This window comes from Ambystoma mexicanum, chromosome 7q, assembly GCF_040938575.1.
Source record: "Ambystoma mexicanum isolate Mex_15411 chromosome 7q, UKY_AmexF1_1, whole genome shotgun sequence".
NCBI lineage: Eukaryota > Metazoa > Chordata > Amphibia > Caudata > Ambystomatidae > Ambystoma > Ambystoma mexicanum.
Genome location: NC_090941.1, coordinates 264481882 through 264501324, shown reverse-complemented (window position 1 = coordinate 264501324; position 19443 = coordinate 264481882).

The following is a 19443-nucleotide window of genomic DNA, read 5'->3' as shown; positions in this document are numbered from 1 at the left end:
GTAAGACCCAGGTAAGTGTACTTAGGAGTGATCCATGGTTGGGGGGTATGGGTGCCGTTCACGTCTTAGGGACCTTTCCATCAGATACAGCACTCACACAAAAGAAATGAAAAGGTCCATGATGTACTGACATCTGATGGGTGTGTTGCAAAAGAAAAATTACTATACATGTGCAGTGCATCATGACACATTTGCCTGATGTGCTTCATGATACACAGTGGTTTCCTAATCATGCTTTTGACTACTTGATGTCGCCATGTACTTGTCCATCAATGCCTTCCGCTATATGACCAATACACAATGGCATTGGTGGTATGATCCCCCAGTGAAGGCATAGGTTTGTGTGATGAGGATGGGTATGTACTGGCATGGTAGAACTGAGGTACTGTGGATAGGTCCTGCACCACTCACGCATATGTGAGTGGTGGTAACTGATTGATGATTACTATAGTTTCCATGCTTGCACCATTGCATTTAGAATTGTCCCGTAAGGTGCCTGGACCAGTAAACTGGTCTGCGGTGTACCTGTGTGGTCCGTGCAGTGACAGAGGTTTCCATGTGTGGCAGTTGGATTTCCCTCAGGCATGGCTGCATGACCCGTGATGTAATTTGCTGTGCTCATGTATTTCATGCATATGCTGGGGTGGGCACTGTGTACGTTGATTACATTTACGCACAGCTGTGTAGGCATGCCACATCTGCATCCATTGGCTGTGTCCCAAATTCTATTGAATTCATTGGGGTCACAGTTTTTGCCATCCAGGACGCTGTGGTCCACCCCGAACAACGCCCCTCATGCACCAGCCAGTAGACAGGTTGCCTATGCTTGTGGTCCCCCCCAAACAACACCCCTTATTGCCCTGTGGTTAGACTTACCCAGCAGCCAGGTACGTTGTGCAGCATGTCGTGCCATGTAGCAGGGATGCGTGGAGTTGCACAGCACCATGGCATCATGTATGGATCCCGGGAATCTTGCACATCAATGTATTATTATTTTGCTTGCATCGCACACCATATGTACATTCAGGGAATGGTAGAGCTTCCTCTTATGGGACACTTCCTCCATGGCATGCCGGACTACCAGCTCCACATGGGTCCAGTCGAGGACACCAATTACGTTTGGCATGCCTGCCAGTGCATGGAATGCATTTTGGAAGCATTCTCCTCCTCTGCAGTCTGTGGTATATATATGTGGTCCCTTCTGTGTTTCAGGAGGGCATCTAGCACCTGCTTGAGCACACAGCAGAAACATGGTTGCGAGATGCCATGCAGCTGCCCCACTGTCTGCTGGTAGGTGACTGTGGCAAGGAAGTGTAGCACAGACACTACCTTCAGCAAGGGGCGGGGGGGTGCCTGTCAGGATGTTGATGAGGCTTACCAAGTCATCATGGATGAGGTCCACTATTGTGCATATGGTGTCCCTGTCCAGGCAGTACAGGGTGTGGATCTGTGCAGGGGTTAGGTCAAATGCACTGGCCCTTAGGCGAGGGATTGGTGGCTGCCTGCGGCGTACAACTGCCTGCACTGGTGGAATGTGCTTGCCCAGTCTCACCCCCTCCTCCTGCACCAACGCTGCATTCCCTGGTTCAATGCCTGCTGGAGTAGTAGCAGTGCAGGCATGTCCTCCAGCCCCAGTATTGCAACTGCTAATGGTAGCATTTTGGGTTTGGAAGGGGTGTGGTGTGTGGGTGTGCTCCTTTTCTGCTGTGCCAGACTCCATTCCCTCCAGCTGTGCTGATTGTGTGCATCTGTGGCAGGTTTCAACACAGAAGATTGCTATTAATGGCTGCCCACAATGCCGGTGTTAATGGCACCATGGTAACCGTTCTTACCGGCAACTGGATGCCGGTAATTGCATGTCCGTGCACCTCGTAATGTGCTCTTCCTTACGACATGCCGGTGTTACTGGCATGGCTGACACCTGTCTGCGCCCATTCTGGGAAGGTTCTACCCGGTCACAGCGAGTCCCTGCCAATGCTGGTAGCGGGTCGTAATGCACTGGTCCGGTAGACGATACCAGTATTCCCGCACCAGCATCATTATTACCAGATCGCCAACCTTATAATGAGGCCCAATGTTGCCATGTTAATGTGTTTTTAGCAAAATAAGCAATACAGTATACTGCAGCAGTTAACGTCCAGAAGAATTATAAATAAAATGATGACTGTTTGGTGGAAATCATATGAATGATATAAACAGACAAGCAGTTTAATGTAATAACTACAGATATAATTGCAGAAGCATTGTGACAGTTTGTCCCCAAGCTCACCAACTAAGTGCTTTTTACAGTTCACATAAAGTATTTTGCAATCCACCATGCAAGGCATACCGCCTCAAAATTACTTTTTCGATACAAAGGGTGAACCAACTATAACATTGAAACGATGGACGAAACGTTTTGACCACTATGTTTTCGTAGCCCTTGGCCCAAACTTTTCCAGTGAATGGAAAAAGTGTTTACTAATACATCGTTTAGGGAATTACGGGCAAGAACAGTTTGAAAATTTGCCTGCACTTTCTGAGGAGGATGCTTCAGGTCTCACAGAATATTGAAAACCTATTCAAATATTAGATGTACACTATGAAAAATTGGTGAGCATCATTCTGGAAAGATATCATTTTGGGAAGCATAAACAAGAAAATAGTGAAACAGTGAAACAGTTCATTACAGCTTTACGTGGTTTGGCTACCTCATGTGAGTTTGGTAATAATTTAGATAAGCGACTTTGTGATCAATTTATGCTGGAATGTAGTAACAGCAAAGTGATGGAAGCACTGTGGTCCAAGGGAAATCCGTCTTTAGATGAAGTGCTCAGATTTGCAAAAGAGGTAGAACACACCAACAAATGTGGGAAGGAACTTGAAAAAAGGCGGTTGAATGTGAAAGCAAGAAGGAACAATTGGCACAAGTACCAGAAGTTCTGGCTGTTCAAGGAAATTAGTCTACAAAGAGGAAATTAATTGTTTGGAAAGATCCAGCATGTGTGAAAAAGAAATCTTCTAGGTTCAAGGAGAGGAGAGAAACCGGTGACAGAAGCAGATGTTACATGTGTGATAGCATACATCAGTTAGCCAGTAGTGATAGGTGCCATGGCATCAAATAATTGTGCAAGAGGTGCAACAAAAGAGGACATTTTACAAACTGTTGCAGAACCAAGATGGAAAATATAGACTGTGTTGATGAACTATGTTAAAGTATGGAAGAATGCACTTTTGCAGTGGAGGAATTCTTAACCACTACAAATGGAAATGATGATGATGCAGATTTGGAAAAAACAATGGCTATGATAGAATTGGATGACAAACAACTCAACATGGTGATCGACTCTGGCGAAAAATATACATTACTACCCAAGTTTTTGTTTGAAAAGGATTTTAAAGCAAGCACCAGGTTAAATGAAGTTGACGTCAGACCTGTTACGTATGGTGGTAAACAAATTGAATTGGAAGGATGGTTTTGGGCCATAATGAAGTTTAAGGACAGATCTGCAAAAGGAAAGTTGTATGTCTCGAAAAAAGGAATGCAACCACTTTTGAGCTGGTCTCATCAAAGGAGATTGAAAATAAAACTGGACCCCAATGCAGAGGAAACAGTGTATGCAGTGGACCAGGAAACATCCAAAGAGATTCTCGGACAACACTCTGTGTTTAGAGAATAACTTGGAGTTTTAAAGTACTCAGTCACCAAAATAGATTGAAACATGATGCAGAAATTGAGACCTGTACCTTTAATCATAAAATCAGCAGTAAAAGAAGAACTTGAGAGACTGGAAACAGAAGGTGTAATTGAAAGAGTGGCATCATCGGAATGGGTTTCTCCTTTAGTAATAGTGCACAAGCCAAATGGTAAATTGAGGTTGTGCATAGATCTTAGGTGTATCAATAAATGTGTTATTCCTGATAAACATCCCCTACCTAACATAACTGAAATGCTGGGAACGATTAGAAATGCCAAAATAATGAGTACTTTGGTTTTGAGATCTGCATACCATCAGATCATGTTGCATCCCCTGTCTAGAAATATTACTGCTTTTATCACTACCGAGGGTTTATTTTGTTGTAAAAGAATGACTTTTGGGCTCATATCTGCCGTATTTGTGTTCCAACTTATAATGTATCAGATATGTAATCAAATGCAAGGTGTACTATGTTTTCAAGATGATGTATTGGTTTATGGCAAGGATAAGAAAGAACATGACAGCAGACTTTGTAAGAGTGTTAAACATATTTAAGGAATCTGGGCTCCCACTGAGTAAGGATAAATGCAAATTTAACAGGTCTAGCATACAATATCTGGATCATGAGATTTCAGAGAAAGGTATCAAACCCAAGGAGTAATTAGTTAACACCATTTTAAATGTTTCTAGCCCATATAGCAAAGAAAAATTGATTTCATTTCTGGGGATGGCTAAGTATTGCGCCAAGTTCATTCCAAGATTGGCAAAAACAATGTTTCACATGAGAAAGTTAGTAAAGAAAAATCTGAGGTTTAAATGGGATGATCTGTGTGACAGTGAGTTCAATAACATTAAGGTTGATTTGAATGTTGCACCCAGACTGAAATCCTTTAATCCCAATTTAAGAAGTATACTCACCACTGATGTCAGTAATCATGGTTTAGGAGCAGTGTTAGCACAAGTGGAAGGTGGAATAGAGTACCCAATTGCATTTGCCTCAAGAGTCTTAAGAGAAGTTGAATGCAATTATTCCACCATTGAGAAGGAATCACTGGCTGTTAAATAGGCCATTGAAAAATTGTGGTTGTTCATTTGGGGAACCAGATTTGTTGTACGATCTGATCATAAACCACTCAAGGAGATACTTATGACCAAAGGTCTTGATAAAGCATCATCAAGAATTAGGAAATGGGTGGCAAGTTTGCAAGAGTATAATTTGGATGTGGAATGTGTTCCTGGTGTCAGAAATAAATCTTCTGATTGTTTGTCAAGATTAACCAATTTTGTTGAGAATGGGGACTATGAAGGAACTGATGAGGAGCACATTTTTATTTACATCAGGAAATAGTATCTGAAGATGATTCGGTACAAGCAATGGAGTCAGATGAAATTCTAAAAAAAGGTGAGCGAGCGACTCAAAAGTGGAACAAAAGGTAGTGAGATTAAAAAAGCTGAGTTGCCGGATGCTGTTAGACATGTATTTGATGAACTGCATGTAAACAAAGGTTTAGTGTTGAGGAGTGGAAAATGATGCCCACCTGTTGGAGTGAGGAGGAAAATATTGAAGATAGCACATGAGGGACATCAAGGTATGACCAAGACGAAGCAATTAGTCAGGCAAGATTTTTGGTGGTCTGGTGCAGATTTGGAAGTAGAAAGACTGATTAGAGAAGGTTGAGTGGTGAAGATTCTGCCAAAGGGTATGTTGCCAGGCATGAACCAATGACCATTACATCTATACCCATCATACCTTGGGACCGTGTTGGTTTAGATATTGTTGGTCTAGTCAGAAGCCAAGGTACGTTGATATATTGCATAGTGCTTATTGATATGCTGTCCAGGTGGGTGGAAATTAAGTGGGTACAAAATATTTGTTCGAATGATATTATTTCATTTTTGGATTGAATATTTAAACGGAAAGGTTATCCCACCACTATCATTACTAATAAGAGAGTTCAATTAGTATTGGAAGAGATTACATCATTCCTCAATGACAATGGAGATGAGCATAGGACAAGTTTTTTTTATCATCCACAGGCCAATGGCATAGTTGAGAGATTCAACAAATAGATAAAGAATAGAATCAAATCAGGTGTGCGTTGGCAAGCAGTTGTGATTGGAAAGAGGCGGTTCAGTAGACCGTTGTAGCACATAGATTCATACACCATTCCACCACAGGGGTTTCCCCTTTTGAAATACTAAAAGGTAGAATACGAGAGTATGTCCTGCGTGGTTAGGCAGAGCATGTACCAAGAACATCGACTTTGAGGAAGTGGGAAAGAAAATCTTACAAAAAGAAAAATGTAATAAACAGTTGTTTGATGTGAGGAAAGCTGTTAAGGAGTGTAGACTGGAAAAGGGTGATGGGGTGAGAATCAAGCTCCCAATGGTCAATGCCAGAGGACTTGTTAAGTGGTATGAACCCATTCAAGTTGTAAAAAGATTCCATGGGGCCATTAAGGTGTCAGATGGAAGAGTCTGGAATGTAAACAGAGTGTGTAACAGTTCCAATCACTACTGAAAGTTTAGAAATAATGATATAGGTAGGTAGGAGGTGGCGAAAGATAATAATTCCAGTAAGAGACAAGGTCAGGAGACTGGTTGCACCATATGGGTATGTAAAATACTGTCATATCTTAAAGTATTATGTGAGTTAAACATCCTGCTCCCAGTCCTGGATGGCAGCAAATGGGCTCTGTCTCAATGGAGAAAAGGCAGAATTACTATCGGTCGGTCCCAAATAAGTCCTCAGCAAGCTGGATAGCAAGTACGCATCCTTCAACATTGACAATACGACCATTGCCACTGCAACAGCTGCCAAAACATTTTATCATTGAATTGACTACAGCATGCAAGGGTTGGCAATAAGGACATGCATTTTATATTTTATTCAGTTAATTGTTCCACAACATCAGGAGCAGATGTGTTTTGCCTATAAAGCTAATGGATTGGTCAAGTATTTAAGATGGATTTTGCAACTTTAGAAAGCAGACCAGTTCTAATGCTTTATAAAAGGTTAGCATAGGTGAGATCTGAAAATTGCAGCATGTTTTGAGTTATTTCTCTGTAGTGAAAATGTTGCCAGCAATTTACATTTCCAATGCTGACAAGTGTGTCCTAATGGTTTGAACATAGGTTGACCTTTTACTGGTGTTATCTGTAGGTGGTCTCCGAAAACAATAAAGTGTTTTCCTCCAAACAGTTCTTCGTAGTCGTTTTTTTAGGACTTCTTGCATTCTAAGATGAATTAAAGCCAACCTGAGGTTGAAAACCATGCTTACTTCATCTATCAGTAGCACTTTCATTTGTTTCAGAATTCTGCTTATTTCAGTAGAAGCTTCTGCTTATAATTTGTAGTGTACTTATTTGTTTTGGTTTTCTGCTAGGAGGAGCAGTAGTTGGTGTAAAGCTACACTTCCTATGGGCCACTCAAGTCACCTCCTGCCATGGCAGCCCCCTCAGTCAAGGACCAGAGGATAAGAACAGCTCCAGTGGTATCTGCCGGTGTCTGCCGTGGTAGCATATAGCCTGCAGCCATCAATCTGCTGCGCCTGAATCTGGGTGTGTTGTATTGTGCTGTGCTAAAAAACATAGCCCTTTTTCCCCCTTTTGGAAAAGTCAAATCTGGGTGTGTTGAGTTGTCCTGTGCTCAAAAACGTAGCCTTTATTCCCCTTTTGGGAAAGTCAAATCTGCATGTGTTGTATGTGCTGTGCTCAAATACTTAGCCAACAACTTGGCCACGTGCACTCCCTCACATCATAGGTTGCTGCATCCTGTTCCGTTTCCCCTCCTGATTTTCTCTTCCTCTCGCATCTCAGCCCTTCCGTCTTTGATCTATTGTGTACTATTCTGACAACTCTCATGCTCGACTGTTTTTCTGGAATTACTTTGCATTGACTGCATTCTTCTTCTAGGGTTGTGTTGTGTTATGTGCCTTGTTGACTGTATGACTGATTGTATTGACTTGGTGTTTGCTTTCTACGGTTCGCAATATTGTGTTGGTATCCACGGTTTGTGACATCACATTGCAATTGCCTGCATTCTTCACTTCTAGGTTCCCTGCTTCCCTGCCGACCTCTGTTTTGTTTTTGGTCATGTATTGCATTTGCTTTCTTTACTTCTAGGTTCACCTTTGCATTTTGTGCTTTGCCTGGTTCTGTACTACATCTGCATTCTCTACTTCTAGGTTACCAGTTGTGTTATTTTGCTGATTTGTAGGTCCATAGTTCTTGTTCTTTTTTGTACCTCTCTGCCTTTTGTGTCCACCCAGTGCCTCTCTCTAGTCTGCCCACCCCTGCGTGAACTGTCCTACTCCCTCCCCTGCCTGGGCGCCCTCTCCTTACCCCCCTCTTTCCTCTGCGCACCCCTATGGTGCTCTCTGCATCACCTATATTTTCTAACTGCTTTTCTATCGACTCTCCTATCCATCTCACTAAGTCTGGCAGGAAGAAGTTCAAAAGGAACATCCTGATCTCCAATCCAGGCCACCCTATAGCCGATACCAATGCCAGTGCTTCATCCAGACAGACCCTTACTGACATATGCTTTGTCATTACTTCTCCAGGACTATGGTCCATGGCCTCAGGTAAATCTCTTCCTCTTTGATAGATGCTTCCCATGCCTTATCAACTTCCTTTACTCTCCTGCTATTCCTTCTTACCACTCTCTGGCCACACTGTTGCCTCCCTCCTCTGCCACCCCTCTGGCACTCTCTTCTGCCTCGCTGACTACCCTGTATTCTCTACCTTTCCTCCTCTGCCCCTCCTCAGGCACCTCCAAATCTTCCACAGGGTGTACATCTGGCCTGTACCTCTCCCCGAAGGTCCTTCGAATGTGGCAACCTGCTCCACATCACTGCTCTCAACTCTCGTTCAGCCGTCATACACTCCTCTGACATCCGATATCTCCTGGAAGAGCTTAATTTGGATGTACTCGGTCTCACCGTGACTTGGTTCATGGCCAGCTATGTCATGAGTTGCAACACTCTCCTTCCCGATGGCTACAAGATCCTCTCCGAAATGTGGATCCCTGCTTCTATCATTCCAATGCAGCACTACTCCTCCTTTGAATGCCTGGTCTGGAGGCTCTACATCTCTTTTGGCCTCTCTCTCACTTTGGGCACTATCTACAGACCACGAGGCCAGGTCGCCCTCTTCCTCTCTGAGTGGACTGACCTCTCGTCCTGGCTCCTTGACTCTACCTCCCAGCTTCTCCTCCTCAGAGACGTGAACATCTACCTGGATGCAACCAGCTCTTCTTCAGGACTCTTTTGCAACCTCTGTGATTCTGTGTCTCTCTGTATTTTTCTGTCTGGCCTGACCCACTCTGCAGGGCACACCCTGGATGTTCTGATCTCCCCAGACCTCCCCTTCTCCAACCCTCTCACCACTCCTCTCTCTTGGAGTGATCACTTTCTGCTTTCTTCCCACTTCTTTCTCTCTTCCCCACAGGTCAAGCTGAAGCCGCCAATGCCACCTACCTTCTCGGTCATCTGAACCATGAAGTGTGTGTCAGTTGAGGCTTTTGCTGCTACTTTCTCTCCTCCTCCTGCACCTTTGACTGCCTCACACCATGACACAGCCCTCTCTATCCTTCATCTCTCTATATCTAACACTCTGGATGTTGTTGCCCCTGTCATTAGGATCCGTTGAAGCCCAAATCCAAGTGCAACTCTTGGTATGATTCCGACCTCAACACGCTTAAACACAAGAGGAGGGCCTTGGGTGCACCCTCTGACAAACTGGCCTGCCTCCTGCTCCAAAGGAAATTCAGACGCTCTGTCCTCTCTCAGAAGAGAGCCTACATCCAAGCCTGCATATCTGCGGCATCTAACAACTTGACAAAACTTTTCAAAATCTGCAAGGAACTGGCCAATCCTGCTACAGTCTCTACCTCCCCTCTTCACTCCCAGGCCCTCTGCATGGCTTTGGCCTCTCATTTTACTACTAAAACACAGGACATCCTGTCCACTGTCTCTTCCTCTATCTCCTCTTCCTCCTCCTCTATCACTCCTGGTGTGTCTGAGGCCATCTCTCCTCTGTCTTTCTCATCCTCTTCCCTGTCCACCCCTGACGATGTTTCTAGACAAGTCTGATCTATGAAAGTCTCATCAAAGAAGGTTCTCCCCTGCTCATACAGAACTATCAAGGACCACATCAACCACCTTGCTCTAGCTTTAGTCGATTTCTGTAATCAATCCTTTACCACTGGAACTTTCCCCTTCCCCTTAAGCACTCTCTTGTGCACCCCCTTCTAAAGAAGCCCTCGGCTGATCCTTCCTCTCCGACTAACTATCACCTGATATCCAACACTCCTTTTCTGGGAAAACTCTTGGAAAAGCTAGCCATCTCCCAGCTTAATCTATATACTGACTCTTTTGGTTGCCTCCATGACCACCAGTCTGGCTTCAGAGCTGCCAGAAGCATGGAAACTGTTATCCTGAACACCTGTGAAGACTTGCACTCCATGCTTGACTCTCATCTCCCTTCTGTCCTCATTCTCCTTGATCTATACTCTGCTTTTGACACGTTCAACCATGCCATCCTGCACAATCGTCTCCGGGACAACCTTGGTATTACTGGTCAGACTCTGGCTTGGTTGACCTCCTTTCTCACCGACCGGCCCTCTTAGGTCTTTCCTCTCTTCTATCTCTCTCTACTTGTGGGGTTCCCAGGGGTCTAACCTTTCTCCCTGGCTCTTCAACCACTAGCCGGCACCTCTTGCCCGATGCATCGCTACTTTCTGCTCAAATTTTCAATGTTATGCAGATGACACTCAGCTCTCTTTCACGGTCCCCTCAGCCACCACTGCTTCTTCTGTCATACCTGACTGTCGGGCCACAATTCATGAATTGCGTGCCCCCAATGATCTATGCCTTAATGCCAGTAAGACTGAGATCCTCCTCATTGAGACACCTGCTCCCTCCTTTCCTCTCTCTCTCTGGCTGCCCACTCTGGGCCCTCTTCCTGCACCTTCCTGTGAGGCTAAGTACCTTGGTGTCATCTTTGACTCCACCCTCTCCTTCTCTCTTCACATCTCTGATGTCTCTAGGAAGTCAAACTATCAGTTGCATCTCCTCAGAGGTTTTCTTCCTTTTCTCACTTTCGCCCAGAAGCTCACTGTCTCCAGAGCTCTGTTCTTCTCTAGGCTGGACTATTGCAATAGGCCAAGTTCAAGACCCTGTGCATTGTCCACAAGGCTTTCTGGGGCCTGGGACTGCTCTACCTCCAACTTTCTCTTCCAAAACATCTTCCTTCTCAAGCTATCCACTCATCCACCTCCAACTCTGAGGGTCAGATGTTACTCCACGCAAAGAGTTGGGGGCAGATCTATCTTCTTGGCTGGGGCCTCCCTCTGGAACAGCCTCCCTGCCTCTCTCAAACTTGAGCAGAACCACCTTCAGTTCTAGAAGCAACTCAAGACCTTCCTTTTTGCTTCTGCTTTCTCTCTTCCTCTCCCCTGCAGATGCACCTGACTTCTCCACACACCGATCACCTGGTCACTCTCTGAACTAGGGCCCAGGCTCCTGCATGTCCAGTTGGCCTTGCATGGCCTCCAGGCCCCCCAGCGCTTAAGGGTCTGTATCTGCAACCCTACAGTCCCTTCTGTCTGCACTTATGAGCCACCTGCTCGCTGCACTTGTGAGTTAACTGCACTTCACCCTTCCCCTCCCCCCGGCATTTCTCCCTTTCAGTCTTCCCTGCACTTGCACAATCCGAATGACACAAGGCCTAGTAAGATCGTTATCTTGTACTCCCTTGTTTCCCCATCCTTGTCTTGTCATACCTAGAAACACTTGTGTACAGGTGCATTATTAATGCCACATAATATCATATCATGTATCATATCATGTCATGTACAGTTGTATCATTAGCATTCTTTGGTTTGATTTAACTTCCCATTTAGAAAGGACAAACCATGCAAGAGGAGTCCCATATTACTTGAAAGCAAAGGAAGACGGATCCTCCATGTGAGGTGAGGATATGAATGGGTGTGGCAACGTATAAGGGCCACTGGTCTCACTAGATAAAGTAGCTTACAGTATGTTCTCTAATCAGTAGGAATCACTTGACTTTCAGTTTATCTTCACCAGATGTAATAGTACATCTAAACATAGTTCTCACATTCCTGAGTGGGCTCAACAGACTGATGAATATTAATAAAAAATCTATTTGATGTACATATAGAGTAAGGTTTTGTATGGCTTTTCACACTAAATAAGAATATTCTCGTTTTTTTGCAAGTTTTGGAAAGCAGCAAGCAACTTGATCCATGAAAAGTATCAGTAATAGCTCCTGAAGTAGGGAAGGAATTTCCCGAAACGTGTGATTGTTGTATTGATGAATTATGAATTGTTGATTTATGAATTTTGGTTTACTGTGAAAGAAAATTAAGAATATAATTATATACAAAAAATGATAATCGGACTACTGCATTTTCTTAGAACAATCCTAACTGTTGAATTATACAGTGTTAAAGAAAGTGACTACAGAAAGTTGTATGATCACAAATAGGGATGTACTGAACTTCGGCTTCAAGTAAAGCTTCGGCCGAATTCCGGCTGAAATCAGCTATTCAGTATTCAGCAGAATACTTCCTGGAATTTTACTCGAAGCCGAAGTTATTACACCCTGCTCTGCAAGCTTGAATTATTCTCATTATAAAGTGTGAGCTATTATTATTGGCCAGCAGGTGACGCCATTGCATCACCGTTCACTATCACAATGGCTGAGTCAAAGGGTACAATTGTGCCATTAGCAGCCGCTTTGATATGGAGAACAGCTTGATTCTTGGGTTGTAGGCTGGCCCCACGTAGTGAAGCCCAGCAGAGCTTCTGATGGCATCTACTAAGTTGAATGCAGAAGTTATGTCCGGAAAACAAAGACATTTTGCATTTCAAAGCTGGAGAATCACTAGGCAGCAACGTAGTTCCCGGAGGCTGCCTTTTGCCAACACAGCCATAAACAAAAGTGACACCACAGAAGGCTGTTTCTGCTTGCATGCAGGCGTGCTGGTGATATGTTTATTAGCGTGTCTGGCTTGCTTTGCCAGGTTGTGCATAATAGGTGCATACTAGGTGGTTGGGTGTGGGGCTGGGTCAGCTTTGCTGTCCTCACTTTGGTCGTGTGGGCCACAAATACCATCCCCTCTGAGTTTTTCAGCCTTGTTTCATGTTCCGGCGACAGATCAGAGCAGTCTCCCTGCGGCTTCCCAACAGCTGTTCTCGCCATATGCCCCTCCCACGTTCTGCTGTCAGGCTTCGCTGGCCGTACTCACGGCAGGTTCTTGTTAATTAAACAAGTTACAGAAAAAACAGCCTGGCTTAGACACCTTCCGAAACGCTGTTGTGAAATCACACTGGACACTGCTGTTCGCTCCGAGTGCAGACCAGTATAGATGTGCCTGCTGTGAGTCCTGCAGTTAAAGTGGAAAAGTTACCCCTTGCTTTGCACCGCATGTGCAGGGGCTGCTGCTAATGATGTTTCTTTTCCTGATTTATTTCTGCCCCTCCCCACTCTGCAGGTGCTGTGGTCATAACCCGGCAGGACTTTCTTTCTTCATTTTCTTTTTGTCCGGCAAGCTGCGCATTTGGCAGTTACAAAGGGCTGGGGAGGCATCAGCCCTCTGTCCCTCACACTGTGTGAGATTTCAAAAGCTTCCCCTCATCATGCTGTCCCAGGGTGGGTAACTGCTGCTGTGCCGGCTTCACCTTAGGTTCTGCAAGGCTGTAAATGCATTTTTATGCTGCCGCTGCTGACACTCTTGAGGTTTACGATTCTTCCCCTCCAGATGCGGGATCAAAGGGGAACTGCTGCTAGGCCATCTTCCAGTTGCAGGGTCGGCGAAGCAATATTATGCTTCATTTTCTCTGCCTACGATCATCCGTTTTCCTGGGGGTGCCAGTAGCCTTGTGTTCTTGCAGTGCTTTAATTTTTTGATTCATAGCGCCCATCTCTTGATGCGGCAGCGATGGCACTGAATGGGGAAAGCAGCGACCCGCTGGGGAGTACATGCGGCGGGGTCTTGGGGGGAGATAGAGAGAGAGAGAGAGAGAGAGAGAGAGAGAGAAATATGGGAACAGGAAAAAAGATCATGAGTAGGGTGAATGGGTGGGTAACAGTAACAGAATTAAATGACCATTGAGTATACAGAGTGACGAGGTGGGGAAAAGAAAAACAAACTCAATACCTAGAGCCACAAGTTCTGTCTTCCCACTCTCCAAGGAGGACCGGAACCCAGTTTGCCCACACAGGGCAACCTGCACAGGTGCAGCACAACCTCTGGTGCTAACAAGCTCCCTTCCACAGCGCCATCTGCACTGCTATTGGCTCCTGGGTAGTGGGTGGAATCAGACACTGCATACAACTGTTAAAGTAAAGAAAGGCTTGAGAAATATATATAGTGGTTTACTACTAGACACATTTCTAGTAGTAAAACACTATTCGGCTGACTATTTGGTTCCGGACGAATAGTTCAGGCAACTATTTGGTATTCGGCCAAATAGTACATTTGCTATTCGGTACACCCCTAATCAAAAACCAATTTATATGGTCCAAAATATTGATTGGATTACATCACAATTAGGTGTGCGGGGGATGTTTGTTTTAAGGATCATTTTCATGAAAGACAAACATTGTATATGTGCATTTATAGGAGCATTATGTGTAACTTTCTTGTAAAACAAAAGAAAAACAGTTGGAAAATATTTGTACAACATTTCTAAGTGGTACTTGGTGTGTGGAAGATTAATATGTTGGCAGGACATGCATACTTGCCAACATGATGCATTCAAATATGTCAGTGCTTATCAAGTGTTGTTCTTTTTCTGTGCAATCTGGGAGTTGTAGTTGCACTTTTCCCATTAGGAATCTTGGACTACAAGTTGCAGAATGCTGAGAAAAACTTGAACTGGATAACCACCTACAGATTGGAATGGGTCATGTTAGCAGGTTTTCATGTACTACCAAGATATTAAACTTCCACACACTAAGTTGCACTTAAACATGCTGTACACATCTTTTGCATCTTTTTTCTTTCTTTTACAAAGAAGTTACACACAGTGTTGCTATAAATGAGTTTTGATATGGGAGAAGTGGTAATACAAGTCGCAGAATGAAAAGAACCAAGCAAGACTTGATAAGCACCTATAAATCGGTATAGGTCATTATGCTTGTACTGCCACATATTAAACTTCCACACAGCAAGTGCCATTTAAAAATGTTGTACAAATCTTTTCAATCTGCTTTTCATTTCTTTTAGAAAAAGGTTACACTGAGGGCTGCTATATACTTTTATGAAAATGCTTCTATAAAGAAACATTTTTAATCACACAGCATTGTACGTAACTGCCACTTGATGAGAGCAGATGCTGAACACTGTAAAACATGGCATTTAGTGCAGTGTTTAAAAAGAGAATATGCTTATTAAGAAACTTATTACAGGGTAAGTGGCAGGAACCCTGTACACATACATTTGTAAAAGGGTTGACAAAAATACTTTAAAAATATTTGCATACCTGTAGTATGTCTTGTTAGATGCAGATGTTTTTGAATCTGCAATTAGAAATCTTTGAGAGTGTTACAATAGTTGTTGATGCAGCTGGCTGTAAGTAACAGGAAACATGTACGCTGAGAGTTCAGAAGTATATCTGAAGTGTTGAACTGAGATGACAGGGTTACATGTAAAGTTTTAGGATCAGATTGCTGGATGGATGTATGAATGTTTGAATGCAGCCAATGAGGGAGTGTTACTAACATAAAAGTAAAAAGGGTAAACAGGTTTCCCTGTGCTACTATGTGCGTGGACACAGTGGTAGTCTGCGGACACCACACATGCCATCTGGGTCTATTAAGGATGCCTGGCATGGAAAGGGGACTGCAAAGACCACAGACAGTCATGGATGTCCGCAGACATTGTGGGATTAGCCAATCAGGTTTCCAGGGTGTGGTGTACAGGAAGAGAAGGTAAGCAGAGTTGTGCTTAGTAAGTGAATCCCAATGGCTCCAATTAGCTAACAACAGAAATTAGATACAGAAAACTGACCGCTCAATAGTGTGCACATACTGCAATACAAAACTTGACAATAACCAAATGCCATCACGTGCTATCACTAATAACTTATATTCCCACTTCCAAAGGCTCTCCAACAACTTAATTTGTATGAGAGCATTATAATCCAAACAGTACACACATTTCAAGCTATAATGCATATTCAACCGAAAACAGCCAAATTGCCACCATCTGAGTTAATAAATGGCATTTGTGGCAAAGTTGTATATTTACATTTAGATTTGAATGTCAATTTAGAAATTCCAGGACTACAACAGCCAAGAGATCAATTTTTGATTGTACTAGTTAATTGTGTACCAATAAAATAGAAACAAATTTGGCAACAGCTAGTTGACATAGACAAGCCCTACAATATCTGAAATAAAACATTGAATACTACCAAGATATAAACATAGAGAAAAACCTAAGAGAACCCACCTAAAAAATTCAAGATTCACCACAAACTGCCCAAATTGGAAAATGTAAATCCTGTTACTGCAGCCAACATTTTAGACTAGTACATAATTCACCCACTGCACTCCAAAGACATCATAGGAGATGCATTAGAAACAAAGGAAAAGCTAATGGATCCCCAACGAGCATATGGGAGAAATTTTAGAAGCATGTTCCTTTCCTCTACACTTTCCTAAAGAAAAGGAAGAAGATACGATGAAAGCACCACACACATTTCTGCATTAGAATTAGAATATTGCTCTTTATGAATGTATTCTACCTATGGTTTGAAAGTGAACTAGCAGCTCTATGTTATGAAGTTGCAAACACAATTAAAAACAGGCTCTCATTTTAAACATGTCCGCTACCCAACTGCTTCAAAACATAAAAGGCAAAGATGATGTTTTTCAGTCAAGTATCACAAATATCTTGGGAAACATGCATGGCACAAAATAATACTGGTTCTGTCATCAGGATGATGTATTTTGTATGCTCAGTAATATAGTCACTTGTAAAACTTCTTATGCACTGCAAACCAAAATAAAGAGTGAATAGATATACAAATATGAGCAAAACTCTGTTCTTTTGACCCTGTCAATGTTTCAAGGTACCTTCACTATCACTTCTTTGCCATGCCGCACTTCATCTGCATTAAAACTACGACCCCGCTCGGAGAAGTGGAACACTTCTTTTTGAGAATATCAATCTAGAGGAGCACCACACATCCAAATGCTTTTATGAATAAAAGATGCTCCCAAATTTGGCCATGACAGTGATGCCACTGTTTTACAGTTTATTGAAAAATATATGACCTGCAACATCCCGTAAAAAACCAGAAATAGCGACCCACGGACACAAATCTTACGCTTCCAAAAACATAAGTGTGGCAAATACTGCCGATGTAGCTATAAAAACATGGGTAAATACTACCCATGTCAATTTAGCTTCCCTAGACCAGTTTGCACGAAAGGACATGTAAATAATCTGATGTCTTCTGTTGGACACGGTGTAAAAGGCAAATCCCCTGAAAACACATACAATATTAAAAGGGACGAAGAATCCATGTACATCAATGATTACAATGCAATCATTGTCCTCTTGTGGAATGTAAATATAGATATATAATACATTGCAGACCATTCCAATGCAGGTGCAAGAAGCAGAGAAAGCAGAGCTAAAAGACCCCTGGGATGACATATCATCTGACAAAACACTGTCACACAAATTGTATAGCTGCCCTATAAAAATGCTCTCCCATGGAGAATTTAACAGCAACAACCTTACATGGCACATCTGAAAACATTGTCTGACTAAACCTTGGTCAAGCTTCATCCCTAGAAAGAGTTCTAAAATCCAACCAAGAGATAGAAACAATAGCAACACATGATCCCAACAGCCAGGACATTTTGAAAAACAATTGAATTGACAGATACTACCGAAACAGAAGTACTGCTTTGGAAAACATGTGCTTGTTTGACATAGCCCAAAAGTACTCCTACAAAGGAATCTCACATAAATGAGACAGCTGGAAAATATTCAGTCTCAACTTGTGAAGGAAGCCTAGTAAAAATTACCAGGGTCAGCCTAATTAATCATACACAGTTATCATTTAAATCTCTGCAACATTGAGCATTTTATTATATGGCCATACTACAACTTTTTAAACCTTGGAGAAAAGAATGATTAGCTGACTGTGGGCCTCATTACACGGTAGGTGGTAAGGGTTTACCGGTACCAGTATTTTACCGGTACCGGTAAACCCTTAGCGCCTTACTACAAGGTCCCTTTGCGGGTTGGTACATTAACGCCTGCTTTTAGCAGGCGTTAAAAAACGAACCCGCAAAGGGACCGGGGTGCTAATTACGATACCGCAATTTATACTATAAGCCGTCCAAAAAGTGCTCTTTACATGGCTTGAGCAACTTAACCATAACTAAACGGACGCTACCGCACGCCGTGTAACTAGGACATTCAAAAAAGGCTTTTTTGGTAAATAAAAATTAGCTATAACACAAAGGCATCTGCCCTTCTGAAAAATGTATCTTTCTAGCCAGAACCATGTTTCTTCATCATTCTTTTTTATCTGATTTTATAAAACGGCTTGTCTAGCTGTGAGAAGTGCTGCATAAATTAGGCACTAGTTTTAGAACAAATATCTATTTACAGCATAATCTACTGAGCTGTTATTTATCTCCCATAGTTTTTTTTGTAACAATGATAAAGTGATGCTGTCAGATACTACAATTTTTAGGAAATACAAGAAATGTAATAAGTCATAAGAAGGAAACGTGGTAAACATGTCAGTAGGAATGTGTGATTCTGCAAATACATGATTGCATTGAACATATTTTGTTTTGCATACTAATGCTCGTGTGCATGTTTAAGAAAGATATAAACTGTGCATAATAATAAAAACTCCTATCTGTTGCAAAGAAATATGGAATCACATATTTTTGCGTAGCAGGGAATATGCCACTGTAAGAAATGCAACGCATAAGGAAACTTAAATGTATTCACAGTAAACTATTTGGAGAAAATGTAGAGAAATTAATCTCATGAAAATATGATCACTTAAAATTCCAATGTTTTTATTACATACATGTGAAATGATGTACAAAAACCCTTTATTTCAGGAAACTGGATACAATAGGAAGTATTGGATTGGTTTTAAGGGGCCAAGGTGCTGTTGTAAAGGTTTGACATTTGTGTAAACTTTACAAATTTATTAACCATCACAATGGGCCTCATTACGAGTCCGGTGGTAACCGTGCCAGAAACTTCTGGCAGGTTACCGCAGACTCGTATTACCATTCCGCCTCCATGATTGCTGGAATCACCGGGGCATTACAACCTGGTAATTCTGGAGGCAGAAATCGGTAAATCCCCATTCCCACGGAGTCCTATAGGACTCCGTGTGAATGATGACCATGGAAACACTGGCTCCGCCTATGACAGAGCCGGTGTTTCCATGTCTACCTGCAGGCGGGTGGTGTTAAACCCATTTACCACCACTGTTCTTCCCGGACTGGCAGGGTCGTAATGAGGCCCAACGACATTTTGACATTCATGTTTTTTCATTAAATGCACGATTTTGCTTTTCCTATAACTAATAAATATAAGTGTTCTTAAAAGGCACTTCAAACTGCATTCTATGAAAAGCAATACGTTTTATTCATGTGTAGTTGTTTATTAAACATAGGCAACAACATGAAGCTCAATGATCACATAATTATTATGCCATCTAGTAAAAAAACACATTCAATT